Genomic DNA, 16,364 nt, shown 5'->3' on the forward strand with positions numbered 1-16,364 from the left:
CCCTAAAAGCTGACTCTAGATGCACAAATTTTGAAATGGCTGTAGGACCTTAATCCTAACTCTAAGGTTCAGATCATCTGTGTCCAATCATGCTATGCCTATATACTCAAGCCAAGGCTCGATGTACGTGGCATAAAATCAATTCCTCCAGTTCTAGGTTCAATTTTTCCAACATCCTTGAGCACCTGCCGATATACGTTGGAGTATGGCCCTTGGTACATGGCAGGGGGGTTTTCACCCAAATAGGTGGCCCAGTTGTGAGGCTCTGTCCCGAACTATGGTTCTGGAAGAGAGCCCAGCAACGTGAAGACCGGGACAATATAGGTGGGGTGGTTTTTGAAAACATGAGCACATGCAATCAAATCAGAAGGCTCTAAAACCTAAAGAGATAGAGATTTTGAAAATTTTGAAGGAGCAAACATTGTTTTAAATCAAGCCTAGATTGAGGAGGGTTGTATTAGACCTAAGTCTATGTGAGCATGAAAATTTCCTCCTCAATATGGTCCTACCAAACCATACTTAGTCTATATGCATTCCATGTCAGCTGGGTTCAGGTCTAGGCTCCTAGGTTCACATGATATCATAAAGTAAAGCTGACATTCCATGGAAATCGATTTTGACAATTTGAACTAAGTAGAGCATTAGATTGATCAGGCAAAGACAAGTCCCATCTCGGTCGCCAAACCTGTTATCATCGCAAAATTTTACTTTTGCAAATCAAACTGGGCTTTGAAAAAGTTTTTGAAAATAACTCGCCTCCGTTTTTAAAATGCGGGAAAATTCCAAAGAATGGGACTCGCCTGTCGGTATGAGGTTCGAGCGTTCCTGCCACCTTTAACAGGGGTAATCAAACCAAGGATCAATCTACTGCTCTGCTCTATTCAACTTATCCAAATCATATCCTAATTTCTAAATGCACATAGAATCAGGCATGTGCTATGAATTTTCAGAAAATGCCCATTTTGAAAACATGATGTTTGCTTTGAATGATTGAAATATTTAGAATAGGTATCACATGGAAAATCGTGAATTGGGATTTGAAATATACTTCTGAGGGAAATAAAAATCGATTTTGAGGAATCCTTGACATTTGGTGAAAATCGATTCTGAGATACTTGGTTTCTCTGAATTCAAACTTTGAAATTGAAATTCTAACTTAGAAAATTTGAATTTGGAACTTGGGAAATACTTGAAATATCCTTTGAAATTCAATGTCTTTGGGAAAATCGATTTTGCTATAAGACTTAGGAGATTTTGAGAAAATGAACTTCTTTGATTTGAGATTGGAATTGGCAAATGCATGAAATGAATGAATATGGATTTGAGGAATTGAGAAATACTTTTTGTATTTTGAGAAATGCAGTGCATTTTTGAAGTTAGCCTAAGAGTGTAGGCTGAATGTGGCTGATGTGAAGATTATAAATCTGAGTATCATTCGTATTCTGACTATGGCCATAAATACAAATTCCACCAAGTTTATAAACTTCATAGAAGCTAGTGCATGTGCCATTCGTGTAGACCATGGTGAATTTGTAAAAATATGTATGAATCATCATCCATCACACATTAAAATTATAAAAATAAACTATATGCAATGCAACCTAAGCTAAGCAGGAAATGTAAATTCTTATTCCAAAGTTTAATTACAAGTTACATCACTATTGAAATTTAAATACATGAAAAATAAAGTCTTCAATGTACCTGCAAAACTAGAAAACTTGGTTAATGAAAATATGTTGGCTTTTCTAGATTTATCCAGTAATATCTAGAAATTACTGGATTTTGCTAGATATAAGCCTTTTCCATGATTCCCTTAAATCAAAATTGATAAAATATGAAATAAAATTAAATAAATAAGGAAGATAAGATATGAAATTTCGAAATTGGGGGTCCAAATGACCAAAATACCCCTAATAACAAGACTATGGCCTTGAAATTAGGGTTTTTAGAAAGATATTTGGTAAAAATGCAAGTTTTGAAGTTTAGATAAAATAAACTAAGCTAAATATGATGTGACATGCTTAAATATATGAAAATTAGGGTTAGGGATTTCGAAATTGAGGTCAAATGACCAAATTGCCCCTGATAGCAAGACTATGGCCTTGAAATCAGGGTTTTCTGAAATAGATTTTGGTAAAAACTTAGGTTTTATGCACTAAATGAAATCAAATGAGCATCAAATTAAACCTAAAGCATCCTAATATGATTATGAATATGATTAAACCCTAAAAATATATGATTATGCACGAAAATCCAATAATATCACAAAAACTGTGATTTTAGCAGTGTTTTGGAATTCTTCGGGTACCCTGTTTTGCAATTTTATTAATTCAGCCATCAAATGGATTCCAAAATCCATAAAAATTGGTACCTGCACTTGTTATAACCCTAATATAGAATTGGAATTATAAAAATATTTTTTTGTCATTAAATTAATCCGAAAATTGCATTAAACCCTAAAAATATGCTATTTTTGACCTAATTCACCAACCAGTTTCAATCCAAGACCTGAACCAGGGGTCAAATCTCCATGGAAATTTATGAACTTTTACAGAGACTAACTAAGAAGAAAAACAGAGATTTCCCAATTTACAGATTGGAAAAATCATCTCCGGTTAGGGAGAAACCCTTCCGGCAATCTGAGCTAAAATATATCACTTTTAACAGTGATTAAAACGGCTACTTCAGATTGAAAATACAAACATAAATAGCAAACCTAAACAAAAATCTCTGAAATTTTAGTGGTGAACCGTATACATAAAAATAATAATACTCACTTTTTACAGATCTAAAATCGGATCTGTGGTTTGGGATTTATGACTGACACAAGTCTGATTAGGGTTTTGGTAAACCCTAACAAGTTTTAAATTTAAAAATTGATTCTATGAAAGTAGAAAAATAATAAACAGTGATAAAAAAATCCTAAAATTTCACATCAGACAGATCTACTCAATGTGAATCCATATCACTTTACAGATTTAAAATCGGATATAAGATGAGAGAAATATCATAACAGCAAGTTACCTTCTTGATTTTAACCACGATTTTAAAGCTTTAAAAACCCGATTTGATGTCTTATTTTTTTGACAGAGTTCCCGAGATCCAAAACCTCTGATTTTTCTACAGTAACTCAATAACTCATGCATGCATCACATATAAAAAAATCAGAAATAAACAACGAGTAATTCAATCCGAAATAACATTATCTTTACTGTTCTAAACCTAAAACACACAGAAATTTAAGAAACTTGGAAAACCATGTATTAACTAATGTAAATCAATAAAATAAACCATAAAACAGCAAATAAAAATTATTTCTATGCTGTAGAACATAAAACAAACATGAATAAACCATGAAAATAAAATAAAAACAGGGAATCAATGGCTGGAATTTGATATCACCTTTAAAACATAGATTTAACCCATTAAAAGGGTAAATCATATATTTTATTGGTTAATAATGTAAAAAATCATATTAAAATCAATTCTAATGGATTAAAATCCCTGTAAATCATCCAAAACAGGGTTAGATCACCTTATTGGATTGTTCTTGCTGATTCTTGATGGTTCTTGAGGTTGAATCTATGGTTTAATCCATGAAGGTGATGGTGCCAATGGCTAAATCATGCTTAAAACAATGAAAAATATTAAATAAAAACTAAAAATTAAAGAAAATAATTACCTTGAGGTTGCTGCAATGGAGGAAGGGCTAAAGAGGAGAGAGAAGCTCCAAGAATACAATAGGAGAGAGATGGGAAAAATCGACCCCCCTTATACATCTATTTATAATAAAAAAATTAGGTTTAAATTTTAACACTTTTGAAAATCTTGGACTCTCTAAGGGGGGCGATTTTGGTGTGAGTTTACCTAACTAACCCTAGCCTAGATTATCCTTATTAAGTCCTAATTAGCCCCTAGCTAAACCTAGAAAATCCTTAAATGTGGTTCCACTTGGCATTTTCTCACATTGGGTTTTTAAAACACCTTTAAAAACACTAGTTTTAAAAACTAACTTTCAAAAATGAGTTTTTCAAAATGGTTTTGACTCTTCTAAACCTCTAACACTAACCAAGACATCAACTAACCCTAGTCTAGCCCTGACTGACTCGAATATGGCACCACCTCGAGTGGGCCCTACTTGAGTTTTTACAAAAATATGATTTTAAACTTGAAATTGAAGGAGTTTTCAAAAGGATTTTCAAAAGTAATCATAAAATTAGGATTTTTGAAATGGCATAGGGTTCTAACTGAATTAGAATTCCTCTGGATATGGTGCCAACTGAGTGGGCCCACATCGAGTTTTAGAAATTTTGAAATAAACACTGAAAATGGCTTTGAAAAGGGGTTAAAATCGATATTTGAAATTCAAGATCTTTGAAAATAGGGTCTCAAGCGAACTGAAACTCGTGGTTAGAGTCCTGAACTCTTAGGACTCTGAGATTTTAGATTTTAAAAGCCAAATGAAAGAATTTTCAAAAGATTTTATCAAGAAATGATGAAATAAGTCAGAAAACACAGTCAGGGTTAGACTCCTAACTCAACCGAACTCTAAAATAGAATCCTGAACTAACTGGACTATGTAAAATGACCTAAATTTTGAAAATAATCGAAAAAGACTGAAAATGGAAGTAAAATAGACTTAAAAACCAGACTCCTGACCGGATTAGGACTCTGAGACAGAGTCCTGATCAGACTGAAACTTTCAAAAATTTGAGAAATTTGATGAATAGAGGAATTCAGAAGTGACACCACCTCAATGGGTCTCATCTGTGAATTGAAATCGATTAAAATTTGAATTTGAAATGAATCCAGATTGTTTTCTGAGAAAATATTTCGAAATATAAAGTCCTGGGGTTGGAAAATGACAGAGTATTGAATAAAAACCCAGGTTTTGAAATTGATTTTGAAATAAAGCTTTGAAATTCAAATCTGGATTGAATGTTTTGAAATAGGAGTGCTGGATCTCGAAAATGAGATGCAATGACATGCAATGCTATGCAGAATACATGCAATGACTTGCAATGATCTGTAATGACTTATGAAATGGACAAACACTGGATGAGGGTGAAAATTTGGGGTGTTTACAGTCACATTGTGACCGAAGCCCAGATCACTGCTGCAATACCAGTCCCAACGCATGGAGACTGGATTGAGCCCAAACACCACTGAAAGAAACATCTAAAAGAGAATAAAAGAATGTTGGTGGCCGAAATGCACCAACCTGCGTTCCAGCATTCCGAGATCACGTCAACCGAAATGGGGGTGGGCTGGACAAGCCCAGCTCGGTCCCGCACAACCGAAGATAATGCTATAGCTGTGAACCCAGCGAGAAGGAAAACAAAAAAACTTAACAACCTCTTTTCTTTTCTTTTGAGAAGGAAGACCACAACAAGCATAGAGGGTGATAAAACTGAAATGAAATCGAAAGGAAGGGCAAAACAAAGACTGTAAATGCATGCTACAAAATGATAATGTAAATCCATGGTGAATCAAGATAGAAACTACAAATCTTGGAGCTAATCCACCGTATAGACTTGCATGCAAAGATGCAAAGCCCCACCGGCTTCCTTTTCATACGAAATCGTAAACAAGAAGGGTGATTCTTCACCTTAGCTAGTGAGGAAGGTGTTGCAGCTCTTCACGCCAAGAGGAAGCACACGGCTGGAGTGAGGAGGCTTGAGAGGAGAGAGAGAGAGAGAAAAAGGAAAATCGCCCCAAAATAAGAGGGACCCTGTTATCGTCGCGAAAATTTTCCCCCGTCTTCCCTTCCTTGCAGAAGAGAAAAAGAAAGAAACGCTTTCGCGATTCAAACTTTGACCGGATTTTGGAAAATGTTTTGAAATACTCGCCTCCGTTTTTGAAAATTGCGGGAAAATCCATGGGATGGGGCTCGACCTGTCGGTACGAGGTTCGACCGTTCCTGCCGCCTTTAACAGGGGTAATCGAACCAAGGACCAAAACTATGCTTGACTTAGCGAAATTATCAAAGTTATGTTCTATCCTAAATGCATAGAGAATTCAGGCATGTGCTATGAGATTTTGGAAAATGCCAGTTGGAAAACATGATGTATGCTTAGAAAACATTTGGAGTTGGAAAGAATCTCTCAGGAAAGAGGTCAATTTCTCAGGAAACTCAGATAAAAAGGGGTTTTTGAAAACATGAGAAAGCTTATAAAGATGTGGAAAATTCAGAAATAGTTGAAAATCTTGGGGAAATGGAAGTGATTCTTGAGAAAAGATGAACTTTTTGAAAAGGGAAGCACTTCTTAGGAAAACTTGGACTTTGAGAGTTTTCTTAGGAAAATGATGGAAATTCATAGGAAAGCTCATTGGAGAAGGAAATTCAAAACTTGGGGAATCGAAATCCTGGGAATTTTACCTTTTTGAAATACTCGGAAATCGATTTTGGATCTTGAAGAAAGATTGGAAAACTCTTTTGAATATCTTAAGAAAATATCATTTTCCTGGGAAAACTGTGGAAAAGCTTGTCTTTGGAAAACCGATTTTGAAAAATCCTTAGAATTTCTTGAGAAATCGATTTCTTGAGAATGAAGTTTTCTTGAGAAAATCAATGATTTTATGATGCAAATGACATAAGTGAATGAATGCACTTTGAGAAGATTTTCTGAGGAATTGGTTGGAAAATGTGCATTAAGTCAAGATAAATCCTTCACATATCCTGACTGTGGCCATGAATATGTTCAGAATTTAGTTGATTTGATGCACATGATTTTGAAAACTTTGGAAATATGATGTGCATTTTCAAGATAGCCTAAGAGTGTAGGCTCAATGTGACTAGTAGAAAGATGATGGATCTGGGTCTCGTCCATATTCTGACTAGGGCCGTAAATATGGATCCCACCGAGTCCATCAACTCCCTAAGAGTTGGTGCACGTGCCATTCGTGAACATCCATAGTGCTTTTGAAATAAGATGTATGCATCACATAAGCAGGATATTTGCATAAATTCAAACTATATGATATGCATCCTAGTCTAAGCAGGAAATTAACTCTCTTATTCCAAAATTTACATTATTACATCACTAAATAAATGAAATAAAAGAAATTTGCAGACTTCAGCTCCTTCTTTTGAATGTCCCTGCCAAGCTTGACATAAAGTTAGCTCAAATATGTGGGTTTTTCCAAGATTTTCCAATAATATTATGAAATTATTGGACTTAATTGGATATAAACCCTATTCTCATGCTTCCTTGATATTTTGAAATGATGAAAATGCTATAAATTCAGTGAAGAACAATTTGAAATTCGGAATTGAGGTTAAAATGACCAAAATACCCCTAAAATTAAAGTTACATCTTTAAAATCAGGGTTTTTTTAAGGAAAACTTGGTAAAATTGAGATTTTGAAATTCAAATTGAATCAAATGATGATGAAATGCAGTAAGAGATATGATGACATGCTGCTAGACACATTAAGACTGTAAAATCAGAATTTGGTATTTTGCAATTTATCAAAAATAGCGATTTTCGCTTGTTTTTCACTTGGATCCGGGTCCTGCGGGGCCCTGTTTTGGGTATTATGGATGATCCGAACCTCAAATGGATTCCAAATTGCACCAAATTCGGTATGAAGCATCTAAACACTCTGATAAACAACCTAAAATGCTAAAAATCATGAAATGATATGATTTAAATGCCAAAATTCAAAGAAAGTCCTAAAAATGATGGATTTTGCCTATGGATCCGAACCAAATGCAATGCCTAATATGATAATTCAATATTTACACCATGGAAACTTCTGATATTTTGCAAACTGCTAAAAGACCCGAAATGGAACATTTTTGGTTTTTACATCCTCGGGATTTGAGCCATGGTGAGTTCAATAACAGGGATTTAGTTCAGACAGAGGTAAAAATCACACTAATCTGATGTAAAATGCTAAAAAAATACAAAACGGCCATGGAAATTTATGAAATTAATCAGAGATATGCAGGACACCTACATGAACAACTTTCATGTTTATGACTTCGACATTTGATCAACATAAACACCGATAACAATATAACTATTCCTGCCTAAACTAACAGAACAGACAAATGTAGCAAAACAGGGGGCTGACAAGAAAAATCCAAAGCAGGGGTCAACACGGTTCTAAAAATTACAGGCTTTCAGATTCAAATAAAGGACATCTCGGACACCACTTTCACTTTTTACAGTTTCGGATTTGGAGTAACACACAAAGAGAAACCATAGCCCTAATTTGATCCAAGATCTCAGAGGCCCAAATTAGGCTCTGACACGTGTACCGATATCTCGGATTTTTGTCAGACATTAAAAAACATCATAAAAATCTAAAAAAATCATATTGAAAACTAGATATTCTCCCGAGTTCAAAACATCTTTCGGATCGAAAATCGGATCTCCCATGAGGGATATCTCGATTTTACAAGTCGGAAAATGATTTTCAAAACGTATCCCGGGTAACAAAACCCGACTTGCCATTTTGAATGTTTACCACAGTAAACAAATTCAAATGCCTCCGAATTTTTGGCAAAATTTCAGAGACACCTAAGGGCGCATTCCGTGATTTTTTTGGGATTTTTAATAAAAAACAAATGCATGAAATGACGTGTGGACTGACTGACAAAAATAGAGACCTACTGAAAATAAGCAGAATTGAAATAAAGGCTAAATTAATCATAATTAATTCATGAAATATGCTAAATGAATGAAATAAAATACAAATTAAACCTAGCTAACTATATGAATGTTAAAAATCATCAAGGAAGTATAACAAAACATTTTTATATATGTCATTTTATGAGAATAGCTCAATCCATCCCTCGGATGAGCTCTTTCTTCAAACGACCCCCCGATTCGAATTATGGAATCCAATCAATGAGAAAAGAAGTGCACCTTGCTTCGTTACGCAGCGTAGGAGCTCTTGAAAGGGGCAGCTATCACGAGCTTCCTTCGTCCTTCGCTCCGAGCTTCGGATGGTCCACCAAACTCGACCTCTGTTGGAATTGAATTGGCCACAGCACGAGCTCTACTCCACCTTCTTCAATGCGCCAAAGGGGGCACGATTTCCACAGTTCAAAATCTGATTCTAAGAAGGCTAGGTCGGATTTTCCAAGTTCACCAGAGCTAAAAAATGATCTCCTCAGGCTGGGCGTGAACCCTTGTTTTTATAAATTTTCTGAAATTTTTTTGAAATTCAAACAGGCTCAATCTGAGCCCTCCATGTGGCGCCATCTCAGGGGGTATCATCTGAGGGGTTTGAAATTCGAATTTGGCTTTTGCAGGGAGCCCTCAGGTGGCGCCACCTCAAAAGGTGTTTTAATTTTTGAGAAAAATAAAAAATGGAAATTTTGTGGGTGAGACACCTCAGCAGGGGGAATTTGGAATTTTTCAAAAGTTTGCTTGATTCTCTCTGCAGGGAGCTCCCAGAAGGCGCCACCTCAGAGGGTGCTCTCTTGGAATTTGAAATTCAAACTCACCTTTTGTAGGGAGTCCTCAGGTGGCGCCACCTCATGGTGGGCTACCTTTATAAAAAATAAAATAAAAAATAAAAATGGAGCCAAGTGGAGTCCTGGAATGGTGCCACCTCAAAAGGTGTTTGACACATGTCAGAAGGACAGAGCAGTGGGCTCAGAAGGCGCCACCTCAGAGGAATTTGAATTTTGCTTTTTCTGGTGAAAGGAGATCTGGACATGTGGCAGTCCAGGATGGTTCCAAGTGTCAGCCTGCTGGAGAGGCTTTCTCAAATGGCGCCACCTCAGGGGGAAGTTTGAAATTCAAATGGAGGTTGGCCCTGGAGGAATGGAGGATGGACATGTGGCGCCACCTCAGGGTGGCTCCTACAATGCCATGTGGCAAGAGGGAGGAAAAAGAGGGCAGTGACATGTGTCTCCTACTTTTCTGAAAAAAGTAGGGAGAGGACATGTGTCCTCTACTTTTTCTGAAGGAGTGAGAAGGAGACATGTGTTACCTACTTTTTCTGAAAGAAGCAGAAGATGACACGTGGCAGAGGGATGAGAAGGAGGGAAGGGACATGTGGCGCCCTCACAGGCCATCTGGAAAAATCAGAGCTCCGGATTTTCGCCACCTAATGCCTTGTTTGAATTTTAAATGGTTTGCTTTTTCTGAAGAAGGCCAGGAGTGACATGTGTCTCCTACTTTTCTGAAAGAGGTAGGGAGAAGACATGTGTCCTCTACTTTTTCTGAAAGAAGCAGAGAATGACACGTGGCAGAGGGGAGAGAAGGTGGGCCAAGCCATGTGGCGCCATCTCAGATAAGATGAAAAAGGTAGAAGTTCAAAATTTTCGCCACCTATGAGGAGTTTTGAACTTTTGAATTCTAGTTTTTCTGAAGAAAGCAGGAAATGACACATGGCACTTGCTTTTTCTGAGGAAATGAGAGCTTGCCATGTGTCCTCTGCAGGAGACACTCCAGATGGCGCCACCTCAGAGGAGACAAGCCTACCTTTTTTGTAGGAATTTAGGAGTGACACATGTCTCCTACTTTTCTAAAAAAAAGTAGGAAGAAGACATGTGTCAGGCTACTTTTCTAGAAGGAAGGAGGGGTTGACACGTGTCCTCTGCAGGAGACACACTTCAAGTGACGCCACCTCAGAGGAGACAAACTCCACTTTTTCTAGACAGGACAACCTATGACACTTGGTATCTTCTGGTAGTCTTTGAAATGACACATGGCGCAGGATGGATAGGGTGACACATGGCAGATAAAATGGGATGACATGTGGCGGCTTCTTAGGGTAGCCCCACACTGACACGTGGCAGAAGAGGGAACGTGACATGTGGCACCAACTCTAGGTGAACCCTATGCTGACACATGGCATGTAAATGGGAGGAGAGAGTGGCACCAATCCAGGGGACAAGGCTCCTATATTTTTGGGTTTTTCAAAATTCAAATTTTCAAAAGGAAAGCTTGTGTGACACCACCTCAGTGTGGGTCCCACATTGCTTCTTTATTGAAATAAGGATAAAACCACAACTTCTTTTTGGAATTTTCATAAAATCTGGACTAATGGGCAAAACAGGAATTTTGGAAAGAGTTGGCCCTTGTAGGGCGATTTTGTAAAAGAAAGATATTTGAAATTGTCAAAAAGGGCAAAATCTAAGGTGAAGTGACTGAAATCCACATTGAAAACTATCCAGATGGTTTTCCTGAGGAAATATTTTGAAATTCAGAGTCCTGGGGGTAAAATGGGAAAATTGATAATTTTGAAGACCCAGGGTTTTGAAATCAATTTTTAAAAGAGTTAAAATTCTAATCTGGATTGAAGATTTTGAAATCGAGAGTTCTGGACCTCGAAATGACATGCTGTGCAGTGCAGTGATTTGAAATGCTCATGCAATGATATGCAATGACATGTCTTATGCAATATAATCTTGAACCAAGACTTGGAGATGTCTGTCTCCTGTCAGGAGTAAAATCTTGAACATCTGAGATAAAAATAGAGAAAATTTGAGAGTTTCAGATGAAATTTGGACTTTTGCAAGGTCCGGGCCCAGAAAATGACCATTTTGCCCTCCAGCGATTTCAGAGGCTGGATGTTGATGCTTGGTGGAAATGTTGGGGAGGTGAGTAAAAATTTGGGGTGTTTACAGATGCCCCTCTTTGCTACTAAGCCGGCTCATGGCCGAGCTTAGTGGCAAAGAAAAACACACCAAATTTGGGCTATACATAAAAAAATGCCTCAGTTAGAAGGATCTGACTGAGTGTGAAGAAATTAGCCCGAGGAAGATGGTAGATATGAAACGGAGAATTGTTATCGTCGCGAAATTTTTCCCCCGCCTTCCCTTCCTTGCGGAAGAGAAAAAGAGAGAAACGCTTTCGCGCCTCAAACTTTGACCGGATTTTGGAAATTGTTTTGAAATACTCGCCTCCGTTTTGAAAATTGCGGGAAAATCCATGGGATGGGGCTCGACCTGTCGGTACGAGGTTCGACCGTTCCTGCCGCCTTTAACAGGGGTAATCGAACCAAGGACCAAAACTATGCTTGACTTAGCGAAATTATCAAAGTTATGTTCTATCCTAAATGCACAGAGAATTCAGGCATGTGCTATGAGATTTTGGAAAATGCAGCTTGGGAAAACATGATGTATGCTTGGAAAATATTTGGAGTTGAAAAGATTCTCTCAGGAAAAAGCTGAAAGTCAATTTCTCAGGAAACTCAGATGGAAAAGATTTGAAATCTCAGGAAAGTTCATAAAGACTTGGGAAAATTATGAATGGTTGAAAATCCTGGGAAAATGGAAGTGATTCTTGAGAAAAGATGAACCTTTTGAAAAGGAAAATATTTCTTAGGAAAACTTGGACTTTGAGAGTTTTCTTAGGAAAATGATGGAAGATTTATAGGAAAACTCATTGGAGAAGGAAATTCAAAACTTGGGGAATCGAAATCCTGGGAATTTTACCCTTTTGAAATACTTGGAAATCGATTTTGGATCTTGAAGAAAGATTGGAAAACTCTTTTGAATATCTTAAGAAAATATCATTTTCCTGGGAAAATTGTGGAAGAGCTTGTCTTTGGAAAACCGATTTTGAAAAATCCTTAGAGTTTCTTGAGAAATCGATTTCTTGAGAATGAAGTTTTCTTGAGAAAATCTTGAGAAAATCAATGATTTCATGATGTAAATGTCATGAGTGAATGAATGCACTTTGAAAAGATTTTCTAAGGGATTTGTTGGAAAAATGTACATTAAGTCAAGATAAATCCTTCACATATCCTGACTGTGGCCATGAATATGTTCAGAATTTAGTTGATTTGATGCACATGATTTTGAAAACTTTGGAAATATGATGTGCATTTTAAGATAGCCTAAGAGTGTAGGCTCAATGTGACTAGTAGAAAGATGATGGATCTGGGTCTCGTCCATATTCCGACTAGGGCCGTAAATATGGATCCCACCGAGTCCATCAACTCCCTAAGAGTTGGTGCACGTGCCATTCGTGAACATCCATAGTGCTTTTGAAATAAAATGCATGAATCATATAATCAGGATATTGCATAAATTCAAACTATATGACATGCATCCTAGTCTAAGCAGGAAATTAGATCTCTTATTCCAAAATTTACATTATTACATCACTAAATAAAAGAAATAAAAGAAATTTGCAGACTTCAGCTCCTTCTTTGGAATGTCCCTGCCAAGCTTGAAATAAAGTTAGCTCAAATATGTGGGTTTTTCCAAGATTTTCCAATAATATTATGAAATTATTGGATTTAATTGGATATAAACCCTATGATCATGCTTCCTTGATGTTTTGAAATGATGTAAATGCAGGGAATTCAGTGGAAAACAGTTTGAAATTCGGAATTGGGGTCAAAATGACCAAAATACCCCTAATTATAAAGTTATACCTTTAAAATCAGGGTTTTTTGAAGGAAAACTTGGTAAAATTGAGATTTTGAAGTTCAAATTGAATCAAATGATGATGAAATGCAGTAAGAGATATGATGACATGCTGCTAGACACATTAAGACTGTAAAATCAGAATTTGGTATTTTGCAATTTATCAAAAATAGCGATTTTCGCTTGTTTTTCGCTTGGATCTGGGTCCTGCGGGACCCTGTTTTGGTATTATGGATGATCCGAACCTCAAATGGATTCCAAATTGTACCAAATTCGGTATGAAGCATCTAAACACTCTGATAAACAACCTAGGATGCTAAAAATCATGAAATGATATGATTTAAATGTCAAAATTCAAAGAAAGTCCTAAAATGGTGGATTTTGCCTATGGATCCAAACCAAATGCAATGCCTAATATGATAATGCAAGATTTACACCATGGAAACTTCTGATATTTTGCAGACTGCTAAAAAACCCGAAATGGAACATTTTTGGTTTTTATAGCCTCGGGATTTGAGTCATGGTGAATTCAATATCAGGGATTTAGTTCAGACAGAGGTAAAAATCACACTAATCTGATGTAAAATGCCAAACAAATATAAAACAGCCATGGAAATTTATGAAATTAATCCGAGCTATGAAAGACACCTACATGAACAACTTTCATGTTTATGACTTTGCCATTTGATCAACAGAAACACAGAGAAAAATATAACTATTTCTGCCTAAACTAACAGACCAGACAAATGTAGCAAAACAGGGGACTGACAAGAAAAATCCGAAGCAGGGGTCAACACTGTTCTACAAATTACATGATTTTAGATGCAAACAGAGGACATCTCAGACACCACTTTCACTTTTTACAGTTTCGGATTTGAAGCAACACACAAGGAGAAACCATAGCCCTAAGTCGATCCAAGATCTCAGAGGCCCAAATTAGGCTCTGACACGTGTCCCGGACTCTCGGATTTTTTTCAGTCATAAACAAAAAATCAGAAAAATCTAAAAAACTCATATTAAAAACTAGACATTCTCCCGAGTTCAGGGCATTTTTCGGATCGAAAATCGGATCTCCCAGGAGGGAGAACTCGATTTTACAAGTCGGCAAATGGTTTTCAAAACGCATCCCGGGTTACAAAACCCGACTTACCATTTTGGATGTTTACCGCAGTAAACAAATTCAAATGGCTCCGAATTTTTGGCAAAATTTCAGGGACACCTAAGGGCGCATTCCGTGATTTTTTTGGGATTTTTAATAAAAAATAAATGCATGAAATGACGTGTGTACTGACTGACAAAAACAGAGACTTACTGAAAATAAGCAGAATTGAAAGAAAGGCTAAATTAATTCTAATTAATTCATGAAATATGCTAAATGAATGAAATAAAATGCAAATTAAACCTAGCTAACTATATGAATGTTAAAATCATCAAGGAAGCATAATGAAACATTTTTATATATGTCGTTTTATGAGAATAGCTCAATCCATCCCTCGGATGAGCTCTTTCTTCAAACGACTCCCGATTCGAATTATGGAATCCAATCAATGGGAAAAGAAGTGCACCTTGTTTCGTTACGCAGCGTAGGAGCTCTTGAAATGGGCAGCTATCACGAGCTTCCTTCGTTCTTCGCTCCGGGCTTCAGATGGTTCACAAAAATCGACCTCTGTTGGAATTGAATTGGCCACAGCACGAGCTCTACTCCACCTTCTTCAATGCGCCAAAGGGGGCACGATTTCCACAGTTCAAAATCTGATTCTAGGAAGGCTAGGTCGGATTTTCCAAGTTCACCAGAGCTAAAAAAAATGATCTTCCTATGCTGGACATGGAGCCTTGTTTTTATAGATTTTCTGAAAAAAAATTGAATTTCAAACAGGCTGGATCTGAGCCCTCCATGTGGCGCCATCTCAGAGGGTGTCATCTGAGGGGTTTGAAATTCGAATTTGGCTTTTGCAGGGAGCCCTCTGGTGGCGCCACCTCAAAAGGTGTTTTAATTTTTTAGAAAAATAAAAAATGGAAATTTTGTGGGTGAGACACCTCAGCAGGGGGAATTTGGAATTTTTTTAAAAGTTTGCTTGATTCTCTCTGCAGGGAGCTCCCAGAAGGCGCCACCTCAGAGGGTGCTCTCTTGGAATTTGAAATTCAAACTCACCTTTTGTAGGGAGTCCTCAGGTGGCGCCACCTCATGGTGGGCTACCTTTATTAAAAATAAAATAAAAATAAAAATGGAGCCAAGTGGAGTCCTGGAATGGTGCCACCTCAAAAGGTGTTTGACACATGTCAGAAAGACAGAGCAGTGGGCTCAGAAGGCGCCACTTCAGAGGAATTTGAATTTTGCTTTTTCTGGTGAAAGGAGATCTGGACATGTGGCAGTCCAGGATGGTTCCAAGTGTCAGCCTGCTGGAGGAGGTTCTTCAGATGGCGCCACCTCAGAGGAGAATTCGAATTTCAAATGGAGGTTGGCCCTGGAGGAATAGAGGATGGACATGTGGCGCCACCTCAGGGTGGCTCCTACAATGCCATGTGGCAAGAGGGAGGAAAAAGAGGGCAATGACATGTGTCTCCTACTTTTCTGAAAAAAGTAGGGAGAGGACATGTGTCCTCTACTTTTTCTGAAGGAATGAGAAGGAGACATGTGTCACCTTCTTTTCCTGAAAGAAGTAGAAGATGACACGTGGCAGAGGGATGAGAAGGAGGGAAGGGACATGTGGCGCTCTAATAGGCCATCTGGGAAATCAGAGCTCTGGATTTTCGCCACCTAGTGCCTTGTTTGAATTTTAAATGGTTTGCTTTTTCTGAAGAAGGCCAGGAGTGACATGTGTCTCCTACTTTTCTGAAAGAGGTAGGGAGAAGACATGTGTCCTCTACTTTTTCTGAAAGAAGCAGAGAATGACACGTGGCACTTGCTTTTTCTGAGGAAATGAGAGCTTGCCATGTGTCCTCTGTAGGAGACACTCCAGAGGGCGCCACCTCAGAGGAGACAAGCCTACCTTTTTTGTAGGAATTTAGGAGTGACACATGT

This window comes from Nuphar pumila, chromosome 3 (assembly GCF_984573655.1).
Source record: "Nuphar pumila chromosome 3, dmNupPumi1.hap1.1, whole genome shotgun sequence".
NCBI lineage: Eukaryota > Viridiplantae > Streptophyta > Magnoliopsida > Nymphaeales > Nymphaeaceae > Nuphar > Nuphar pumila.